A 22,592-nucleotide genomic window follows, 5' to 3' on the forward strand; every position below is an offset into this window, starting at 1 on the left:
CTGTGGGTGCTGCGTACAGTCTCGACGCCAGCATTTGGGGGGTGTTGATCGAGGGGACCCACCCACCGAGCTTGACCAAGCTGGTTGTGGCACGGAGAATGTTGAGCACGGATGCTCTCTGAGGAGAGGTCAGGGCAAGAGGGACGCCAGCTGCTTTTGGTCGACGGCGGTCCTGTCCGTGGATGGAAGTCACAGGGAGTCGGGTTTCAGGGAGTCCTCCCCGCCACTGAGGGCGCCGCAGTAGAGAGAGAGGTGCTGGTGTAGCTGGGAGCTGTCCAGCATCTGGCTCCCGCACACTAGCCCGACTGCGGGTTTGGGCTCCTCTGGGAGCCCGGGGACTGGATGTGGGAAGATGCTTCCCGGCGCGGGAAGGAAGGCAGGGAGGTGTGGTGGAACCGCAGGGCACGGGATGCTGTCGGGGGAGTTCGGGCACGGAGGGATGGGGAAGCTGCAGCAGTGATGTCCTCGTGGGTCCTTGGGTGTGACGTCCCCTGAGGCCTCCTGACAGCCAGCCCTGGCCCGTCGTCGGTTCTCCTCCCTGCCCAGGCCCCCCGAGGACCGGCACTTTCCTCCGCCGCTCCGCTCCACCGTCGTGTGGCCTTCCCCACGGGACAGACTCTTGGAATCGAGGGCAGAACCTCAGGATCCCGGAGGTCCTCGTTCAGAGTCGGTTGGGTCGTGGTGGCTGTGCCATCAATTGCGTTTTCTTCAATTGAGCGTTGCAAGGCTGGGTGCGCTGTAGTTCTTGGGCGATAAGTGTGTATAGATGTAAGATGAGTGTAAACGTGCTTAAATGGAAGTGCCCAACTGGAGTTTCCGTTTGCTGGGTGCGGCCTGTGTGTCAGGCCTGTGTCACGAGAATGCAAATGGACAGGTTCTACACAACTTTCTGAGTAGGTGGTCTCCTCCAAAGAGAGAACCGTGGCTCTGAGGTGATGACACCACCAGTCCCCCCTCCAATCCCTGTCGGTTGCACCGTGACACCTTCTTTCTCTGTGCCTTTTCCCAAAATTACTGAGAAACAGAGTCCCAATGCCTCTTCTTAAAAATTTTAATTCCAGGGGCACCTGGGTGGCTCAGTCAGTTGAGCATCCGACTTAGGCTCAGGTCATGATCTCGCAGTCCGTGAGTTCGAGCCCCGCGTCGGGCCCTGTGCTGACAGCTCGGAGCCTGGAGCCTCCTTCAGATTCTGTGTCTCCCTCTCTTTCTGCCTCTCCCCCACTCATGCTCTGTCTCTCTGTCTCTCAAAAACAGACATTAGAAAAAATTTTAAAAAGTTAAGAAATCTAATTCCGGTGTAGTTAACATGCAATGTGATAGTGATTCGACAATTCCAAACAACACGTGGTGTTGACAGGTGCCTCCTTAATCCCCATCACCTATTTCCCCATCCCCTCTGGTGACCATCAGTTTGTTCTAAGAGTCTGTTTCTTGGTTTGCTTCTCTTTTTTCCTTTGCTCATTTTGTTTCTCAAATTCCACACACGAGTGAAATCTAAGGTATTTGTCTTTCTCTGACTTATTTCGCTTAGCATTATACTCTGTAGTCCTGTGCATGTTGTTGCAAATGGCAAGATGTCATTCTTTTGTACGGCTAATATTCCATTGTATATTTCTGCATCTTTATCCATTCATCACTCAGGGGCCACTTGGGCTGCTTCCATAATTTGGCTACTGTTGATAATGCTGCTATAAACATTGGGGCACATGTATCCTTTTGATTTTGTGTTTTTGTATTTTTTGGTTAAATACCCGGTAGTGTGATTCCTGGATTATAGGGTAGTTGTATTTTTAACTTTCTGAGGACCCTCCATATGGTTTTCCAGAGTGGCTGCACCAGTTTGCATTCCCACCAATAGTGCGTGAGAGTTCGCCTTTCTCCACATCCTCACCAGCACCTATTGTTTCTTGTGTTGTTGATTTTAGCCATTCTGATCGGTGTGTGATGATACCTCATGGCAGTTTTGATTTGTATTTCTGTGATAATGAGCATCTTTTTTTTGTTGTTGAGATGCCTATGACATTTTAATTACATCTATGACCATAAAGTAATGTGTTCTATAGGAACCAGAAACAGAGGGACTTGAATCAACTATATACCTTTGCTTTTGGTGCTACGGAGGTTTCACCAGGAATTTATAAGGGTGGAGATTACAGTTGATCAATTAGAGGACTAATATGAAAACATGAAGTAAGTTTCTAAGTGAGTGGAGAAAATCAGATTGAAATAGGACCTTGAGCTTTGGAGTACAGGAAGAATTGAATATAAGGCACAATAGTGACTGCTAAAATGCCTATCCTAAATTCCTCTTTACAACGTAAGTTTTATTTATTTATTTTTAAATGTTTTTTTTTTAAATTTACTTTTGAGAGAGAGAGAGAGAGAGAGAGAGAGAGAGAGAGAGAGCGCGCGCGCGCGAGCGGGGGAGGGGCAGAGAGAGAGGGAGACACAGAATCCAACGCAGGCTCCGGGCTCGGAGCTGTCAGCACAGAGCCCGGCGTGGGGCTTGAACTTACAAACTGTGAGATCATGACCTGAGCTGAAGTCAGACACTTAACTGACTGACCCACCCAGGCGCCCCTACAATGTAAGTTTTAAAGATGACTGAGTATCTGGATCCTGAGCTCCCCTTGTCTGACAGACATACCAAGTCTCCAACTACAATGGAGCAGCTGTCTCTGAGAATGACCTCAAGACAGGTACAACGGATTCTCTGCAGCTTAAACACGTAAAGAGGCCCCCACTTTGAAATGTGATGGGGAATCAAACTCCTACAGGGGCACCCACGATTGGAAGGGCTATCCTAGGTGTGGATGTCCTCCCCAGGGACCGAGGGATCAAGCCCCACATTCGGTACACCCTGTCCTGGGGATGACAAGCCCCCATGACCTATGGCTTTGAAAATCAATGGGACATCACTCCAGCAAAACCAGAGGGCTATAGGAAATTCAGTCTTCTCTCTGAAAGGGCTTGTGGGCTATATCACTGGGTCACAGGGACAGCTCCGGAGCTGCATTTTTCAGAAACACATGTGCCATAGATGAAGGAGGGTGTTCACTACTTGTAGGGTATGTGCTAGAGGGACTGGGGTCTGTAGGAAGTTTCTCTAGGAAAGGAGGTGCTGGACATGTGTAGCCTTCCAGCCTAGTTGGCCCGACATGGGCAGATGCAGACTCGCACACCCTCTGTCTCCCATGCTAGCAATGCTTGCTGCTTCCTGGTGTTCCCTGTGGACTCCCTCCGCCCCACCCACCTACCCCTGTAGAGGCCCCTTCCAGGTGGCTCCCATCCTGCTGTACCTGGCAGGCAGCCTGAGGCAGGACCAACTCCTTCCAGAGGGGTCCTGCCCCCGGGAGGAGGGGAGCCGGCTGCACCCACCAGCATACTCCCAGCAGCTACGGCTAGGCCTCTGAGCCAGCCCTGCCCACAGGTGTGCTTGCAGCAGTCACAGCCCAGCCATAGCAGGACGATGCATACAGTCAACACAAGGGACACGCCTGGAGAACTCGGTTCTGGTGACCGGGCCAGAGCGCACTTGTGGGACCCGGGGATGACTTCTCCACAAGGCCTCTACTTTGAAGACTGGGAGACGATGCAACTGATTGACCTGATACATATAAACGAGCACAGACAAAATGAGGAGATGGCAATATGTTCCAGATGAAAGAACAAGACAAAATCTCAAATAACTAAACAAAACAGTTATAAGCAACATGCCTCCTGAAGAGTTCAAAGTATTAAGACCCTCCCTGAATTGAGACAAGTCAATGAACTCAGAACTTGGACAAAGAGAGAGAAAATAGAAACAACAACCAGTCAGAGCTTGAATAAGTAACTCAAATGAAAGACCCACGGAGGGATTCACTGTAGATGAGAGGGGCCACATGATCTGCCATCTGGAAGACAGGATGGGAAAGCAAGGAGGCTGAACTGCCAAAAGAAAACAATTAAAAAAAAATGAGGGTAGTTGAAGGGATCTCTGGAATGATGCCAAATGTGCTAACATTGCCACCGTATGGTTCCTAGAAGGAGGGGAGGGAGGGAGGGAGAGAGCGTGTGCACAAGAACACGTATGTGAAGAAATAATGGCTGAAAAGTTCCCTAACCTGAAGGAAACAGACCTCAAGGTCCAGTAAGCACAGAGAGACCCAGATAAGAACCCAGAGAGATCCACATGAAGATCTATCACCATCTAATCAACATACCAAAAGTTGTAGAGAGACTCTTAAAGGAAGCAGGAGAAAAAATGCTTCGCTACAAGGGAAATCCCATAGACCTTTCGGCTGGCTGTTGAGCAGAAGCTTGGCTGGCCACAGCATTGGTAGGGTGTGTTAAGAGTGCTGGTGGGGAAAACATACAGCCAAGAGTAGTCCACTCAGCAAGGTTATTATTGGTAATCGAAGGAGATCAAGGAGTGTCCAACACAAGCAAAGTCTAAGGGAGCTCAGCACCACCAACCAAGCCTCACGAGGAATATCCAAGGGTCTTCAGAAAAGAAAATGCCATAAATAGAAGCAAAAAAAAAAAAAATTCAGGAAAGAAACCATCTCACTGCTAAAGGCAAATGGTACAGATTGTGGATCAGCCGCTTGAGAAGTAGCTTGAGAATTGAAAGAGAAAATAGTAAAATCGACAAGAACTTCAATAAGCAGTTAAGGGATACACAAAATAAAAAGATGTAAGTTATGTCAAAATACGAAAGAGCATCTTTTCACGTATCTGGCCCTCTGGATGTCATCCTGGGAGAAATGTTCACGTCTGCTGCCCATTTTTCATTGGATTATTGGGTTCTGGGGTGTTGACTTGTACAAGCTCTTGGTAGATCTTGGATACCCCATTCCCCTCCATCCTGTGTCCAGACCCTTAGGGTCTGCCCCTGCTGGGCTTGGGCGTTCAGCATTTTCTGTGTACCCACCACCCACACTGAAACTTCAGACAGCCTGGGGACCCTCCTCACCCAGTTTCTTAGCAAGAAAACTGGAAGGAAAGGAACTAACCTTTGTGAAGTATGTCCTGCAGGCCAGGAACCGTGCCAGGTGCCATGTTTGCTCAGACACGTGCACCATTTGGGCAAACTGCCTACTAGATAAGGAAGGACACGGAGATTTAGGGAGTGGCTGGCTCAGGCGTGCGGGTGGTGGATTAAGGGCTGAATCCACGTTACTTCTTCTTACCCTGGGGTTGGACCCTGAGTAGGACAGGCTCCTGTGTGTGCAGTCCGAGGAGGGCACTCTGGTGACAGGCAGGCAAGAAGGGGTGTGCGTGAGCATTCACGGGCACATAGGAGACCCGGTCGTGCTGGTAACTAACTGCAAACCTGTGAGGTTGTGCAAGTAAGCCTTCTGTGGTCCGGCTGCTTTCCTAGGGAGCCGTGTGGGAGCTGTGCTTGGGGGGGGCCCTGTCACGGGGCTTCCTGGCTCTGCTCAGCATGCTCCCCAGTCCTCCCTGAAGCACGAATAATGTGACCTAATTGGAAATGTGCTAAAGCTGTAAAATTACCACCGAGGAATGGTGTAGTCATGGAAACCAGTAACCCGGTGAAAGCAGCTTCTAGGGACCCCCCCCCCACCCCCGCCCTGTGCAAGTGGGGAAGGCTAGCATGTGCTTCAAGAGATCCCCCAGAAAGGTTGTGTCCCCTTCTCTGCCAGCACTGATTGTGTCTGTCCATGTTGGGGACTGGTTTTCTGTATATTTTGTGAAGAATCTTCTTTGATTCATTCTTTTGATTGAAAAAAGAGGTGTGTGAAGTGGCCACACTTTAGAAATAATATTCCTGGAAGCCATGCTCTGCAGGACGGCTTCTCTTGACCCTCGATTTCCCCATCTGTGAAATGGAATAATCTTGCTTTGTAGGGTTTTTGGGAGGCTTCACTAATAGAAGAGCTTGGTAGGGGAGAAAAGCTGGAGAAAATCAAGAAATACCAAACTGAGACCTGATTCTTGTATATTAAGAGAAAAGTAAGATTGGGTAAGTGAGTCCTGGTTAACAGCGAGCAGCCCTGGGTGGGGCCGGGTTATGGGGTCACTGACCTGGCTTAAGTCGTTGGCTGTTGCTCCTGCTCAGGCCTGGCTTCCCCAGGGTTGGCGAGGCCAGTACGTGCCTCCGAGTCTGACCCTGTGTGCACAGTGAGGTGGCCAGGACTTCCCTGAAGCCCTCCCAGGAGGAACCAAAGCCTGGGGCACCCTGGCCTGGGCTGCGGGGAGGTTTCTCACCTGAGGTGGCCTGTGTGGCGTGTGTCACTCGGGGGTCCCCGTGGCCCTGCCTGTTGGAAACCTCCACCTTCAGCCTCTGGGGCTGGACGACACACAAAATCCGGGAGCCAGTCGGCCATGTCCACGCGGACGCTGCAGCCGTCGCTCGCGGTCTGTGCCCGAGCTGCCGAATGAAGACCCACGCCTCCATCTACAGCCTTGCTCTGTGAACGCCTCACGCCTGCCGAAAAGCAATCCGGAAGTCCTCCCACAACCAGGGTTCTCCAGGAGGTGGGTGAGCGGGCCTGCTTCTGGCCCACATGTGCACATCTGGCTGCTGGGGGCTTGATGGTACATGCCCATCCATGTCAACAACATCTTGTCTTTAAAAATGTCGGAGTGGGGGTCACCTGGGTGGCTCAGTCAGTTAAGCACTCGATTCTTGGCTTCTGGCCAGGTCATGATCTTGTGGTTGTGAGATTGAGCCCCTTGTTGGGCTCCATGCTGAGTGTGGACCCTGTTTAGGATTCCTTCTCCTCCTCTCTCTACCCCTCCCCTGCTCAGGTGTGTGTGCATGCTCTCTCTTGCTCTCGCTCTCCTCTCAAAATAAATAAATACTTAAAAAAAAATCAGAATAGGAGTGTTGGCCACAGCCGTAACGGTGGCACCTTTGTCCACCTTTGGGCCGGTGTCCCAGCCACACACTCAAGACTCTCGAGCCTTGGTTTCCTGACCTACCAGTTGGGGAGAAGAGTCTGTTCCACGGCTGGGCTGTCGGTGCAGAGCCATTGAAGGACTAGTTGGGCAGCATGTGGAGGGGGAACAACACCGGGGGTGCCTGAGTGGGGAGCGGGAGGGGGTGCTGAAGGGAGGGCCAGGGGCTTCCTGGTGGGGAGCCTCCGCCTCCCCCCCCCCCCCCCCCCCCGGAACCTTCCCGCCTCTCAGACATGGGCCCGTGTTCTGTCTCGTGGACGAGCCCGGCTGGGCCCACAGAGTACTCGCTCTCCTGCCGCCTCCGTGCTCTGTGCGATCCCAGCATTTCTCTGTTGAATGTGTTCACTGTTTCACCACGACGTAAACGGTGCCGGAGCAGAGGGTTCCCCCTCCTGTTCTCCTGTGTCCAGGCCTCCAAGAGGGCGGGACACATGGCAAGTGTTGGAGAAGTGGTGGTCGAGCACGTGTTTTGCCAATTTTGGGCAAGTTACTCGCCGGACAGGAGGAGTGTTTGTTTGGAGGAGGCCAGATGGAACTCTGTTCCCCTGACTTCCACGGGAGGCCGCCCTCATAGTGTAAGTGAGCACGGGGAGCTGGGAGGCCGTCCTCCCGGAGCTCAGGCAGTATCGCCGCACGCGTCTGGACCCCGAGCCCCCCAGGCCGGGGCCTTGACGTCCTGGCTGCACGTGGTCGGTGGTCATCCGCTGCTGCTCCCCTCTCTGAGGTGTTTTTTTTGTTTTTTTTGGTCTCTTGGCTCTGTGGTTTTGTTTCTCCAGGGAGCTGGGACTGATAAAGACCACAAAACAAATCTCAATCAATTTAAAAGGATTCTCATTTTGCAAAATATACTCTGACAGTAATGAAATCAGAATCCGATAACTAAGTCTTTGAGTATTTTTCAAATGTTTGGAAACGAAACGACATACTCCTGATTAACCCATGGGCTGGAGAAGAGTTAAAAAATAAAAATAGCGAGTATTTGGCCATGAGTGAGCATGAAAGCACAGCAGGTTGTTGGTAGGCTGTTGCCAGAACGGTGCTTCTGGGACGTGTCACTCCAGAGGCCCGTGTTGGAGGAGGAGGGCCTCAAGTCAGACCCCAGCTTCAGCTTGAAGAAAGTAGGAGAAATGGAAATTAAACGTAGCGCAGACAAGGAAATGAAGATGAGAACACAAAACGGGAACGAAAACCCTAATCTAGATGAGGAGACCAAAAGCCTATTCTTGGAGAAAAACGCAATTTACCAATCTGCAGCCAGCTTGACGGGAGAGGAAGGCACGACTGAATGCACCCAGAGCAGAAGACGTGGCCTCCTACAGACTCTACAGAGGGAAGGGAGGCGGGTGTTCTGAGCAACTCTGTGCCCCCAAGTCTGAAAAGCGAGACGGACTGGACAGATGCCTTGAAAGACACAAAACACCAGAGCGTACAGACCGGGCTGTTGGGAGTATCTGAGTCCGCTAAGGAGGTAGAATTTTTTGTTAAAACCTTGGCCATAGAACAAATCCAGGCCCAGGTGGCTTCACTCCTGCACCTCCTCAAACACGAAGGGAGGATTAATCAGAGTCGTACATCAACTCTTCTTTCCAGGGCCTTGAAGGTGGGGATAATCCCGACCCGTTCTGTGAGGTCAGCACGACCTCGGTGACAGAAGCAGACAAAGATGACGAAAACGGCAACAAAGACTCCTGGACATGGCTGCAGATATCGTCCCCGACCCCTGCTGGGTAGGGTTTGTCTGCGTAACGTGAAAGCCAACAAATGTAATTCTTCATTTCAGCAAACCGAAAAAGGGAAACTATGCAAACGTCTTAATAGAGAAGAAACATCTGACGAGGTACAATACCCGTTTCTGACAGAACTGTCGGTGAGCTAGAAATAGAAGGGAACTTCCTCAGCCTGCTAAGTGCACCCACCGAACGCCTCCACCCCCCACGGTGCTTACAGGCGAACGCTGGCCACGCGTTCCCCGAAGGGCGGCCACGCGCTTGGCCGGGCTCAGCTCACGCTGCTCGTCGCCGGCGCTGGCTGTCCACGTGCCTTGGGTCCTGGGCATTTTCCGCATCCTGGCTGAGGGCTGTGCTCTGCCGTTGCCTGTCTGGTCAGCCTGCACACAGGCAGAGCTGGGCATTCCCCCTCCCCGTTCCCACCCGTTGCCTGCGCCCACCTCTATAGTCGTTCTGTGCCGATGTCTCCGAATTCCTTGAACTAAGATCCTCATGGCCGCGGGGTGGTCCCTGCCACGTGGCCCAGTGCTCAGGCTTCAGCAAACCTTCTCTTGATCCAGGTAGTCCAGAGTACTAGGTTGAACATTGCCTGTCCATGGGAATTCTGGTTTCTCTGAAGAGATGGTCCTCGGTGTGGCCAAGCAGGACTGTGAAGTTAATTTCTTCTCAATCAGTTCGAATCCCAGCACATTCAGATGATAGCTTACATCACATATTAAATGTTCTGGAATCTTTTAGCTTTTATAATAAAGAACTGTAAACGGTATAAAGGGCTGTGGGATGTACATAAAGTTCTTATGTGCTCTTACATTTGAGTAATTGTGTTTATGAATGGACAGATTGGAACGATCTGCTTAAGAAACTTAGTCTTTTTTTTTTTTTTTAACTCGAATACATTTGCTATGTTATGTAGATAACATGCTTTCTGAAGCAGCGTTCCAGATAGAAGAAGGCTCCATGAGCCTTTTGGGGCCTAGAGGCGGCAGAATTAAGGTTCCCTTTATCTGGGAGGAGAACGTATGTTAGGCCGTCGGTTCACGGTCCTCAACCTGCTCAGGGATGGCATTGGTCGTGCTGGCTGGGGTGTCTTGGCATGTGCCGCCTGGGAGGTGGGGCACTTGAAGCAGTATGTACAGAGTAGCTCTCTCAGGCTCCTACCTTCACAGCGTGCAAGTGGAAATCACCCAACAGTTGGGGAAGGTTAAGCAACGTGCCCGGGGGCAAGCGGTTCCACAGGAGAAGTTAAAATTCAAAACCGCATGTGCCTGAATCTAAAGCTTGTGCTATTTCTACGATACTGCGCTGCCTCTCTATAATTTCTAAGTCTGAACTGATTATGGGGCACAAAACATTCTCTATTGATTGAAGCCATATTTATAGCGCAGTGAGTATAAGCTTTCTGCCTATCTGACCCTGCGTTTCAATCTGTAAAATGCGGTTAATAAGACTTCCTCCTGGGCTGTTGTAAGGAGTAAAGTGTCTGCTATTAGCCCTGCTAGATAAGAAAAGCTTACAAAATGGCCAATCCAATTCACTTCCAAATTATTCGTAATCTGTCCCAGTAATAGTCAGAGAGATGGCGTTTCTTTCTACAGAGTTAAGCATAAAAGCTTCAAGGAATCCTTTAATCTGCTCAGCACTTCTAAAACTTAATAAGAACTTCAGCAGGAAGACCTGCGAGAGTCTGCTGCATGTGGAATTCTGAAGCCATGTCCAGGAGAGGTCGGAAGGATGCCCCTCGAGGCTCAGTAACACCTGTGGACTTGGGCCTGCCGTGGTCGTGTTCGCCTGAACCCCGTGACCTTTCGTCCACCCTTTTGGGAGGACAGCCGCAGCATGCCCGGCTCCGAGTGGCAGAGGGCGTGTGTCCGTGCACGCGAGCTGGAGTCCCAGAGCCCGCCTTCTGGTGGAAGGGACAAGCCGTAAACAGACGTGTCAGGTTGTGAAAAGTGCTGTCCAGAAAAGTAAAGGGTGAGCTGGGATGAGGCTCGCTTGCTGGTTTGGGTAGAACTGTCAGCGGAGGCCTTTCTGCAGAGATGCCACGGACGTCCGTCAGGGAGATCCAAATAGTGCGTGCCGGTGACGGTCGGTTGTGCTGAAGTCAGGATGTTATTTGGAATATCAACCACAACTGACAAAGTGTTTATTATAAGCCGTCTCCGCCCCCCCCCCCCCCCCCCAGATTGTTAGTCAAAGCCAAGGATGATCCCTTCTTAATCTCGGCATCCTCAGCACCTGGTACGGGGCCCAACACATGATAGGCTCTCAGTAAATGTTGAATGAAAGAAGAAAGACAACGAAAAGGCTTCTAAAGTTTCTGTGTTCCCTCATTTCTTTTTGCTATTGATCATATGTTGCATCGGTTTGTAAACATGAGCATGTGTCTAAATCCTGCAGGGGCTGGTTCAAGCCAGTACTGGCCCCAGCTGCATAGTTTGCAGTTCGGTAGTTCTGGGAGGGGGGCTGGGAGTGTGCCTTCCACACGAGGTCACAGGTGGTGCTGCTGCTTTGGGCACCGTGCTTTGAGGACCGCTGTCTGAAGGTATGGAATGTTGTCCTTCTTCTTCTTCTTCTCCTTCTTCTTCTCCTCCTTCTCCTCCTCCTTCTCCTTCTTCTTCTCCTTCTCCTCCTCCTCCTCCTCCTCCTCCTCCTCCTCCCTCTCCCTTTTACAGTCCTTGGGACTGACTGTGTGTGTCCCTAACAACAGTTGTGACCTTCCTCAAGTATGTCCTAGATCAGCATGTGATGAGCTCTAAGTAGCCTGGTCTGAGGGACCCCAGTCACTGATCTGTAGTACCTGGCTTCCTGGGGAGGCATTTTGATAAAGATTATAAAGTCTGAGCAGAAGCATACAATTAAAATGAAATTCAGGTATTAAAATGCTTTATTTTAGGGAACCCCCTCCCCCCCCCCCCCCCCCTATCTAGGAGGCCCAGAAACCTGCCTGATCCCAGCGTGGGCATTTCCATGGGTTGGGATTAATTGCGGTCCAGTTGGGGATTCTCCGAGCCAGTGGAAGGGCAGGCCTCTGTCCCAGGTCACCGGAGAGCAGGAAATAGTGGGGCATGAGCACCTGTTACTTATAAGGTGGTTGGGAGGGAAGTCACTGACTTTTCAGGGGCTCACCTCTAACTGGTGATTTTCAAAGGTGCCTGGAGGGAAAGCCAGGCAGGAACTTGGGGCTTGGAATCCTAAGCTCAGGTCCTTGTCTGAGCGTCCACACTGGGTGCGAGCAGGTTGTCGTGCTGGAAGTGCCTACACAGTACCCTGGAGGAGTTGCGTTTTTCATCACACAGCCTTCTCAGTGTCAAAACCCATGAAACACTGAGGAATAAATCTGACACCAGACGTGCAGTCTGTGCCCTGAAAAGGTGAGGAAGATGAGGGAGATAGGAAGTAGGGAGCATGGAAAAAGGGGCCTGATTTCAGGGGCTTCTCCTAGTCCCAGCGGTGCTGCTTTGTGATGGGGATTAGTGTGGAGAGGGCGAGGCAGAGTCCTAAGACTGGCCTCGAGGGTTGGCCCAAGGAGCAGAACGTAAGGGGAACGGGCGGCAGGGTCACGTTCTGATGAGGACCTTCCAGAGCTGCCCGTTGGCATGGCCCCTCGTCAGAATCCGTCAGGGCTCCTGGGCGGACTCCTTCTCTGCCTCCATATTCTGTCAATCTCTTTGCGTATCCTCTTGGATTTTTAAGATGGGTCATGTAGTACATTCATGGCTTAAAGTCTCATTTCCAAACAGCCACGAAGTGGCAATCTTGGAATTTAAGTTCTTAATCTTACGATTGCCTCTGGATCACAGCACTTAAACAAGAATCCGTATTAATGAGATTTACATAACACTCTTACTCTAGATGCTCTTAGTGATGTTAGGGTTCCTTGCAGGGCTAAACAAATGAACACAGACTGTAGTCTTCAGGACGACTTCGTGTTTTGTGTGATACAAACGACTTCCTTTGATAACTTCTGGTTATCAAGTTATCACGTTTTTGATAATCTTTGTGTCTTCTGAGAACCAGTGATACCTTGTTAGGCCCCGGTGACACTAAGAATTTTCTAGGCCACATAATTTTGGCATTGGTCATAATGACGGACTTCATGACTGCTGCTTAATGTGATCACTTCTGCATCTCGTGTGGCTGTTGGTACATGTTTTACCTTTGCTCCAGAGATGGTTTTTGAATTTCTTTAACAAGCCCTTTCCATTAGGTTTGTTTACTGTCCTCTAAAGTTCCAGCATCTGGCTTAAATTCTCAGCATGGTGATGAAGACTTCCCCTGGGACTGTCGACCTCCTGTTGATGAGATCCGATCTCCCCCACCCTCCTCCTCCTCGCGCTTTTCACCAGATGGGACTCTCCCGGCACCATAACTTGCCCTAGGTGCCTCCTGCCCCTTCTACGTCGATGGAGGTCTTCTCGTGTTTCCTTATGTTCGGAGTCTTTGAAGTTTGATACCCTGGCCTCGCACGTGATGGTCCGGTCGCTGCCAGAACCCGTCAGCCAGCAAGTCCTGTAGATGCTCCCTCCCCGGCGTCTCTCAGGCCAGCGTGTTCTTCCATGGTCGCTCACACCCCGGTGCCTTAGTGGAGCCTTCTCGACTCCAGCTACGTTCCTTTGGTCTTTTCCAAACGGCCTGGTCGCTCTGCCATCGAATCCACCTGTCACTCAGCCTTCCCCCAAGTACCGATTTTTCTTCAGCCTCTTTGTGCTAGAGAACTTACTTTCTCCCATGACGCCCCAGGTGGTCATTATCAACAGTGGGGCCCCACACAGGTGGAAGCATTTAGCACTGCTGCCGTCCTGACCTCCGTGAGCCACCCTGGGAGGTTGTTGGAGCACAGGCACGTTTCACACAGAAGGAACTTTTTGATCATTGCAGAAATGGTGGCAGCAAAAACGAATTGCATAGTGCAGTTGAGACGAGCAGAAGTGCAAGGAGTGGGTTTGCACTTTCCCACGGCCCGAGACCCCCCTCTCTCCCCCGCCCCCCGCCGTGGGAAACCAGAGTGCGCACCATTCGGGATTGTTTGAATGTTAACATGTGGATGCCTGTTGAGGTGTTGCATGAACATCCCATACACAGATGCTCGGGCATGTTTTTATGAACAGGGATACCTGTGCGTGTTTTTTTCCCTAGACCAAAATGAGATCACCATAAATATTTTATCACTTCCTTCAGTTAGTGCTATCCCATTCTATATTTTAGGAAATGTTTTTAGTTGCCTCAAATATGCAGAAGATAGAAACATTTGCCACTTTGATCCCCGAGTTCTATTTCACCTGATTGGTCCAAACCGGTGCAGAGTCGGGGACTGCTCATTGCATCTGGGTCAGCCAGACGGTTTCTCTTAATCTTGCACTTTTTTTGTTTGTTTGTTTTTTTGTAACCCTTGTGAAGAGACCAGGCCATTTGTCCTACCATCTACATTTGTCTGCTTGCTGCCCCATAGTACTACTCAATTTGTTCCTCTATCCTTTGATTTCCTTTAAACTGCAAATAGTATGTAAAGGCTTGATGGGTATGGATGGAACATTTTTGGCTAGAATGCTTCACAGGTGAAGTTGGTACTTGAAGTTGGGTGACATTAGAGATGTAGAAATTAGATTATATCTAGCTTTCCACCTAAATTAACGAGGTTAAGGTTGACCCCTGGAGAGGGTGATGGGGGGGTCTGAGCCAACCTTGTTCTTCCTCTAGCCACTAGAGAATATTCTGCATGTTGGTACTTGAGTAGTAATACAAATGCATCAGTCATGCATCTGAGGGTTTTAAAATCAGGAGATTATCCTTCGGGATTTAATGTCATTAAGGTTTTATGAAACGGGTTTCTAGATTTTGTCTCTAATGTGATCAGTGGCCTTCTCTCACTTTTTAGCTCAACTACCGGGGTCAATTACTCAGAAATACAATGCCTACCAGTTAACAAAATGCTTCCTTTTTCCTTTTAATTTGTAATTTCACCTTAAGGAACTATTTACAAATGTCTTCAAATGTTGAGAAATTAGATTTTTTTTATGCCTTTCTCCTCTTTTGAAGACCATTAAAGACTTGTGGGTTTTCATTGACTTGGTGTTTTTTTTTCCTAAACGTAATTTATTGTCCAGTTGGCTTGTATACAACACCCAGGGCTTATCCCAACAAGTGCCCTCCTCCATGCCCATCACCCATTACCCCTCTCCCCCACCCCCCATCCACCCTCAGTTTGTTCTCTGTATTTAAGAATCTCTTATGGTTCGCCTCCCTCCCTCTCTGTGACTGTTTTTTCCCCTTCCCCTCCCCCATGGTCTTCTGTTCAGTTTCTCAAGTTCACACAAGTGAAAGCGTACAATATCTGTCTCTGACTTATTTCATTCAGCATCATACCTCCCAGTCCCATCCACGTTGCTGCAAATGGCGGGATTTCATCCTTTCTCATGGCCAAGTAGTTTTCCACATGACAGTCATTATTCTGATTGCTCTGTGGTCCCCGCTTTAGGTAATGTTAGTTTTCTTGTGTGCTGTTGACACGACTCTTTTATCCTGGAAAGATTCATTGCTTTTTGTGACAAGAGTGGTCCCAGACCAGGGGTGCCGAGCCTATTTTATTCCTCGGGGAAATGGGGCCGGGGAAATGGGGCCTGTGGGGATTGAGTGCTTGTATTCCCAGGTGGTGGCAAAGTGGACACTCTCCCATCCTTGACTCTCTATCCAGTGCTCTCTGCCAGACTCCTCTCTTTAGCATTGATGGGACAAATTTGTTGTCACTGTTCCCACTCAGAATTCATGCTCATTTGGAGCAGTTACCTACTACCACTTACTAGTGCACAAGTGAAAATGTAACTGAAATTTGAGTTTGTTATGGAAACGGTGCAGAACATAAGAGGGGTCACCTGTCAATGTTGTGGGAGCGGTCACAAACCAGCTCACCGACATTTCCAGACTCTAGAGGAGCGGTGGAGGGAGGTGCCTTCTTTGAAGCTTGTTCAGGTTGCCTTTCCCCCCGGGGGAACTACTAGCTGTGAAGGTTGTGGTAATTTGTCACACGGGAGCCTGCTCGATGCTTTACGCAAAATGTGCTCTTGACTATTGGCCAACAATGTCCAATGGGTATCTCCATTTGGAAAGAGGAAACTGCGGCTTAGAGCAGGCACTTCATAACAGCTAATACGGCTATAAATGGCATTGCTGGGGTACAAACACAGTCTTTCCCATAGTTCTGGAAGTTTCCATGTTCTTTCCTCTGGGCCCTCTCCAGTCAACCATCGCCCTGCTGGTGTCGTATTACGTTAGTTGGGTATAGGCTGTCCCTCCCAGTGGCTCACAGTGCTGCTGTAGACACTGTTGTGTCTGTACCTGTGTTGCCGTGTCTTCAGGGTAACGCATGCCTTCCCCGGGCCGGGTCATCGTCCCTCCCCGCGCCTCCGCCCGTCCCTGCTGCCATCCTTTTCTCCCTTCTTCCCCTTTGATGAGATCTTGAGTGGGAGTCAGACGTGATGTGTGTAAACGTCTCCAGCATCACAATGACTCCATTAAAGTATGACTGTACTTTCACATTAAATATCAGAGCCTGTCATCTGACAGAAGGTATACATGACAATGAGATCTGATGTGTGAAATGAGAACTGTCCCGAGCAGTCAGAGCTATTCTGTAGCGGTACACATGGAAGGCGTTGAACAAGTTGAGTGAAACGTACTCTGATGAGGTTTTCTGGAAGAATAAAAGAAAATTAGTCAAATGTCAAGTGAGAGTTCAGAAGACAGAGCTGTGACAGTCTTAGAAGAGTCCAGGAACATTTTGGTTTTACAGCAAGCCGGATTGTGGGTTATAGCAAGCCGGATCATTGATCCCCAGTGTTTAGCCAGGAAGTTGCAGGCAGGAAGCCCTTCCCTCAAGAAACTGAATCTATACAACACAGGGCTATAATATTAAAAAAAAGATTCACAAAATATATGCTGAAACTACATAAATATGAAGGATTTCTGTCGTAGACTTTAGATTTCGGTCTCCAGCGTCCATACATCAGTGTAGAGGGAGCAGACCAGCACTTAGCGGGCTGGGAAATGTAGCCTGAGGGTTTATGTTGGGCCCCGACTGCACTTTAAGGATATTTAGTGCTTGGATAACCTGGTGTGTGCCTTCTAGGCCGTAGCTCAGCAACCTGGTGCTTCCCTCCTGCCGGCTTCACGCATTCATCCTGGCCTTGGCAGCTAGGAGATTGTGGCGTCCCGACAGTGGGCCCCAGAGGGGCCACTGGGTGCAAGATTGGAGATCTTCATCTGTTTTTTAAAAAGCGTTTTTTAATTTTAGAATCTAGGGTTGAAAGTTGCAGAAAAGCTGCAAGAGCGGGAGCGCGTTCCTGTGTTTGTACGTCTTGGCATTTTCTGCCGCTGAAAACCTCTTGCGTTGCCACAGCGCGTTTGCCGCGGCATCGGCGCGCCACTGGAAACAAACTCTGCTCATTGGTTTGGTTTCACTAGTTTATCCCCCGCTGGCCTCTCTGTCCCAGGGTCCCACAGGTACGCGTGATGTGTAGCCCTCTGGCGTCCGCTGGTCGGTGACGGTTTCTCAGTCTCTCTTGTTCATGGCCTTGGTGGTTTTGAGGAGTAGTGATCAGACCCTCTGTCGACGGTTCCTGGATTTGGGTTCCTCTGCTATTTTTCCTGTGATGGGAAAGAGTGACGTGCCCTTCTCATCACATGTACCATGGATGGTGTTGACCTCAGGCACGTGGCCTGAGTGGTGTCGGCCTGAATTGAGTTTCCGTACTCGATTCTCTGGGAGCAGGTCGCTACGTATGCAGCCCACGCTCCAGGGGATGGGGGCGGGAGAGTGGGCGTCGGGCTCTGCTTCGGTTGGCAGGTAGCTGTGGGAATTACTTGGGATTCTGTTAGGAATTGCCCTGGCATGACATTGCTTCCCGCCCCTTCAGAGGACAGAGCCGGGAACTACGTGTGCACGCACTAACCCACGTGTCTACACACAATTACGAAGGGATTTATCCATGTGCTTAAGGCAACACCTCCTTAGCTTAAGCATGAGTTCACACTGGTGTCTGACTTGACCCGGGCCCAGTGGGATTGCTCTGGCCTTCTCACTCCTTTACCTGTGACGTCTCTCCAGCAGAGAGACCCCTGCCCCGCCACCCTTTTCCTGCTCGTTCCACCCTGTCTATGGGTGAAACACTTTCCAAGCTGTGGTTAATGGGCCCCCACGAGGAGCATGACCAACTAGAGCACAGAGGTGCTGTGCAGTTCCTCTGGTCTGTAGACCCGCGGTTTCCAGTCTGACACTGTCTTCCGAGGTTATGGTCTCATTTTTTTGAATATTTATACATATGTTTCGACGTGCACATGTGTGTTTTCAAAGCATATTGGTGCTGCAGGCTGAAAAGTTGTTTAACTCAGGCATGTAATAAAACGAAGATTGACAGACGTAGACGGTGGTTCAGGTGACGCAAACGTCATCGCCTTTGATGTTGGGGTGAATTATACGTATTTGTATGGCTTTGCCTTAATGTACTGCTTGGAGCAGATACTTATTGGAGGCAGCGGGACGCACTGGAAATGGTAAGTGTTTGGGGGCTTAGAGCCTGGCTTCATGTTCCAGCTTGGCCACCTCCTGTGTGACATCAGGCAAGTTACCTAACCAAAGTTACAGGAAGAAAAAACGACTCCAGTGTTAATAGGCATCTCCCAGGATTGTTGTGTGGATCGGAATGTGGATCTGGAATACGCTGCTTTCTTGCTACTTGAAGTCTGGTCTGCCAACCGACAGCATCAGTGTCCCCTGGGATCCAGTTGGAAATAAAGCCCATCTGGCCCCTGACCCCCCAGGTCTCCTGAGTTTGGAATCTGCGTTTTCACAGTATCTCCAGGGGCCTTGAATGCACGTTGAAGTTTGGGGAACCTTCTCTCTGCTGAGCTCTGAGAAGCTGTGATCTACACAAGCTCCCGGCTCCCCTGCTCCTTCCTTCTTGGCGCTTCTGGCCTCGCCTTCAGGAGGCCCGTGCTCACCCCCTGGCCCCGTGCTTTCAGTTGAAGCATGTAGCCTGCTGTGCCTTCTGTCCTCGCTGTCATCCTCCCTTTCTAGCGGCGTCTGGCACGTTGAATGTGCTCAGTAAACATTTGCCGAGGATGAGAATGTTCTTGGTTCTGTGCCGAGTTCTGAGAACACTACAGGAAAGAAATGGTCCCTGCCATCCAGGAGCTGACCCCCACTGGACCGCGGGGCCAGGGTCAGGTGCTCGATGCTGTGAATGCCCTGAGGAGGGTGGTGAGCTGCCTCCCCTGGAGGGTGTTGGCTTCTGGGGGGGTTTTTGAAGACCAGCCAGCCAACAGACTCGACCTTCACGCTTGACTGCATAGGCCTGCCGAGGAAAATTGCTGTTTTCTTGTGTCTTGAGCATTGATGTGGGATGCACTAGCCGGTCCAGGCCCGTTCATCCCAGGTGTTTGGTAAGCTTTAGGGAAGGGACTCTTACTGAGTCCCCAGGCCACCGACTCTGCTTTGTCTTGAGCCTGTGCTGCGTCTCCCCATGACAAATACTGAGTTTCTTCTATGCTCTTTTATGTTCTGTGCTCTTGAGGAGATCCAGCTATCTAAAAAAAGCAACATGAAACTCGTAAGATGAAATCCCCCTAAGGGTCGGGCCACAGCCCGACAACAGAAGGTCCTGATCTGTTTGGTGAGGAGAGCAGAAATGAAAACCCACATCTCTGATGGGGAGAGTCCTCGATCCCAGGGTGGCCGGGTCCCGCTGGCAAGTCCACATGCGAAGGAGGAGGAGGACCCACCCGGGCTCCAGCCAAGTTGTGTTCTCTGATTCCTTCGCGCTTGGGATAGTCCGTCCCTGTGCCGTCCTGGGTTTCTCACCCACAGAGTGGGAGGGCCCTGCCTGCTCGGCTTCCTTCACAGGCCTTTGGAGAGGGCGCGCTCCGGTAGCCCCAGGGTTAGAATGCTGCACCACCCCTCAGAGCAGAATTCGTGGCTCTAGGTAAGCATTGAAGGCAGGACTAGACTCGATGTTTTCTTTTCGCAAAATGATGAAACCAACTAGCTTCCGTGTATCAGCAGCCCTCTTGGGTCTGTGCTAATGGCTCGCGTAGGTTATCGGTAGTTCTCAGAACGGCCCTGAGAGGGAAGTGTGTCCGTCTTCACTTAGGGCGGCTTGGAAGTGGCTTGGCTGCCTGCCTGACCTCCAGGCACATGCTCTGCCTGTCCTGGTCCAGCCTCACACCTTTCGGTTGGAGGTTCCAGGGGAAGTAAAAAATCCTCAAACTTTTTTTCTCTGAAAGTGCAAAGATTCTTTCTGCTCTTCTGGAGCTTTGTGGAAAAGTGTCATTGTTTTTTTTTTTTTTTTTTTTTTTTTCTGGCTCAAATCTGAACTTCTCAAACTTGGCAGGAATCCGAAAAATAGTTCTGTCCTAGATGTTTTAAGCTCAACTTTGCAGATTTATATTTAACTGGCTCAGGTAGACCTGGCAATGTCTACAACCTGAGGCGGTGCCCCATCCTGAAGGTAGGTCACTCCTTTTAGGTTAAATTTGTGTTAATGATTTTTAAGCTGAGGTCTGCAAGAATCCGTGCCTTCACTCTAAGTGTGTGATTTAAATTTATTCCTCTGGGGGAATAACCCAGGTCTCCATTAGAAAGTCACTTTGGAACACGTTTTCACATTTTAGATTGTTGAGCCAGGGATTTGAAATGTTTTTTTCGCTTGGAAACTTTCCTCTAAGCAACTCAAGAGAAGAGGCATATGTGGCAGAGAAAGGTTGGAGACTTGTCTTTCCCCAGCAGGACACTCGTTTTGCCTCTGCTGGATTTAAACACCCATTCTGTGAAGTTTGGGGAAAAATACCTAATACTGGCCACTAGTTTTTAGTAGTGAAAATGGTTAATAATGGCTACCTATGTGACAGGCACTCCATTTAGCACACTGCATGTTATTTCTACTTCAAGGGAACCTCCTTGGAGTAGATCTTTTCAGTTCTGGAGCTGAGCTTCCTGTAAGTTGCTCTGACTTCCCGGAACTCCTTTCTGGGGCTTGGCAGTTAACCCTGCCTGCTTGGTCTTCATTGCCTGGATCTGGGTTTGCAAATTGCAGTCCATTCAAGGGGCGGTGTGAAGGCTGGCATTGCACATAAACACAGTTGGTTTAGATTCTCTAAGATGCCCGTGTTTTTTGGAGGGAGAAGGGATACTGTATTTCTCAAATGCCTGCTGTGTGCCAGGCAGTATCCATAATCTCATCAATCCTTGTGGCAGTCCTGAGTGTTACACACACGTGGCTCCCTGCAGGGAGGTCAGGCCCGGGAAGGGAGCGATGTCTTCTGTCAGGCAGGTGGGAGTGCAAGAGAGGAGGTTCAGACTCTGGGTTCCTTGATCTCAGCCTGTGGCCTTTTCACACCTGCCTCTTCCTGGGTAGCATAGTGTTACTGGAGGGAATATGGGACCAGGAGAGAAGTTTTGCTCTAATGGTAGCCCAGGGTTTAGGTTTAGGGGTCTGCCAGTGTCTGTCACCGTGGACAAGTTACTGAGCTTGTGTGAGCCTCAGTTTCTCCATTTGTAGAATGGGAATAAATAGCATCTCAGAGTTGATAGGAGAGCAGAGAAAATGCCCAGGAGAGCATCTGGCACACAGGCCCTCCATAAGCTGCTGTCCTTGGTCTCCTAGTGGTCAGAGCCATCGATGACTAGCGCCTCAGCTGGGGCAGCTGCTGAGAACTTGAGAGGCTAGCTTGCCCCCCCCCCCCCCCCCCCGCACTTCTCTGTCCGCTGATTTGGGCTCTACGCGGGGACTTGGTACCGGAAAGCCCACTGTTGGGAAGCCGTTAGCTGGCTGGCACTGGAGTGGCCTGCCCGGCTGTGGTGGTCTGAAGGTGGTCTCTTCACTTCTGTTCATCTGTGGTCTTAACATTTGACCTTCCTCCTTTGGTGAGGTCTGGGCAACAGAAGGCTTTTCTGTTTGTTTAGGTAAATCTTCTCAAGCAAATAGCAGATTTCTGGAGTGAGAAAGGGGCTTAGAACCGACAGGGGCCACTAGTCCTTTCTTGTGTGGAACTTTTTGTTGCTTTCTCTCCCCGACGTGCCTCGATGGCTCTGCTTCTGTACACGTGGGCGGCCGGGCCAGCCCCTGAGGCGGTCAGTACCTGCCTGGGACTCCCGTTGGGCCATCGCCCCAGTGCTCTGCTATTCTCGAGAGATGTTCCGGGACGTACTCTCCTCCGGTTTCTCCCCAGAGCTGCTGGTAGCACGAGCCAAGGTGACTCATTCTGAGTTCTCTGGCTTCTCACTTCAAGTCTTCCTGGAAGTGTCTGTGCTTCAGAACGGACGGTCCGTGCGGCTGTCCCATGACTGATGAGGGAGGTGGGGAGGCCGTGCGTCTGCCCTGCAGAGCCTGGCCACTCTTCCAGCCCGGCACACGGCGGGTGTCAGGAGGGGGGAGTTTGTGTGCCGAGAGGGGAAAGAGCAGCCCGCGGGAGCCGAGGACCAGAGGCCTGCAAATGCAGAGCAAAAGATTTTGGAGTTCGTGTTTTATTTGTGCTTATTTTTTCTTGTAACGTTATTTTTCAAAAGTAACGAATGTTCCTTGTGGGAAGAATCTGGGAAGTTAAGAAGATTCAAAGGAGGATAACAAAATAGTCCCTATAATCTTGCTACCCAGAACTGAATGCTTTGATCGTTTTGGTTTATCTCCTCCCAGTTTTTCTCTGCATATTTTTGCAGAGATGAGATCATACCTTATGGGTGGCTTAGTCTTCTGCCCATTTCACTAGAGTTCAACCGTAACCCCCTCCCTGCTGTATGAATGGCCCTTTGCAAGCATAGGGAAAGCCACTGCCCAGGGGCACCTGCGTGGCTCAGTTGGTTAGGCTCAGGTCATGATCTTGCGGTTCGTGAGATCGAGCTCTGTGTCAGGCTCTGTGCTAACAGCACAGAGCCTGCTTGGACCCTCTGTCTCCCTCTCTCTCTGCCTCCCC

General features: G+C 50.4%; 1 protein-coding gene across 2 annotated transcripts in view; it reads left to right on the plus strand.

Moving 5' to 3' along the window:
• The window catches only part of TRAPPC9 (trafficking protein particle complex subunit 9), a 566,939-nt gene that overhangs the window by 189,087 nt on the left and 355,260 nt on the right, over positions 1–22,592 (plus strand). The window lies entirely within an intron of this gene.

Source organism: Panthera uncia, chromosome F2, assembly GCF_023721935.1.
Source record: "Panthera uncia isolate 11264 chromosome F2, Puncia_PCG_1.0, whole genome shotgun sequence".
NCBI lineage: Eukaryota > Metazoa > Chordata > Mammalia > Carnivora > Felidae > Panthera > Panthera uncia.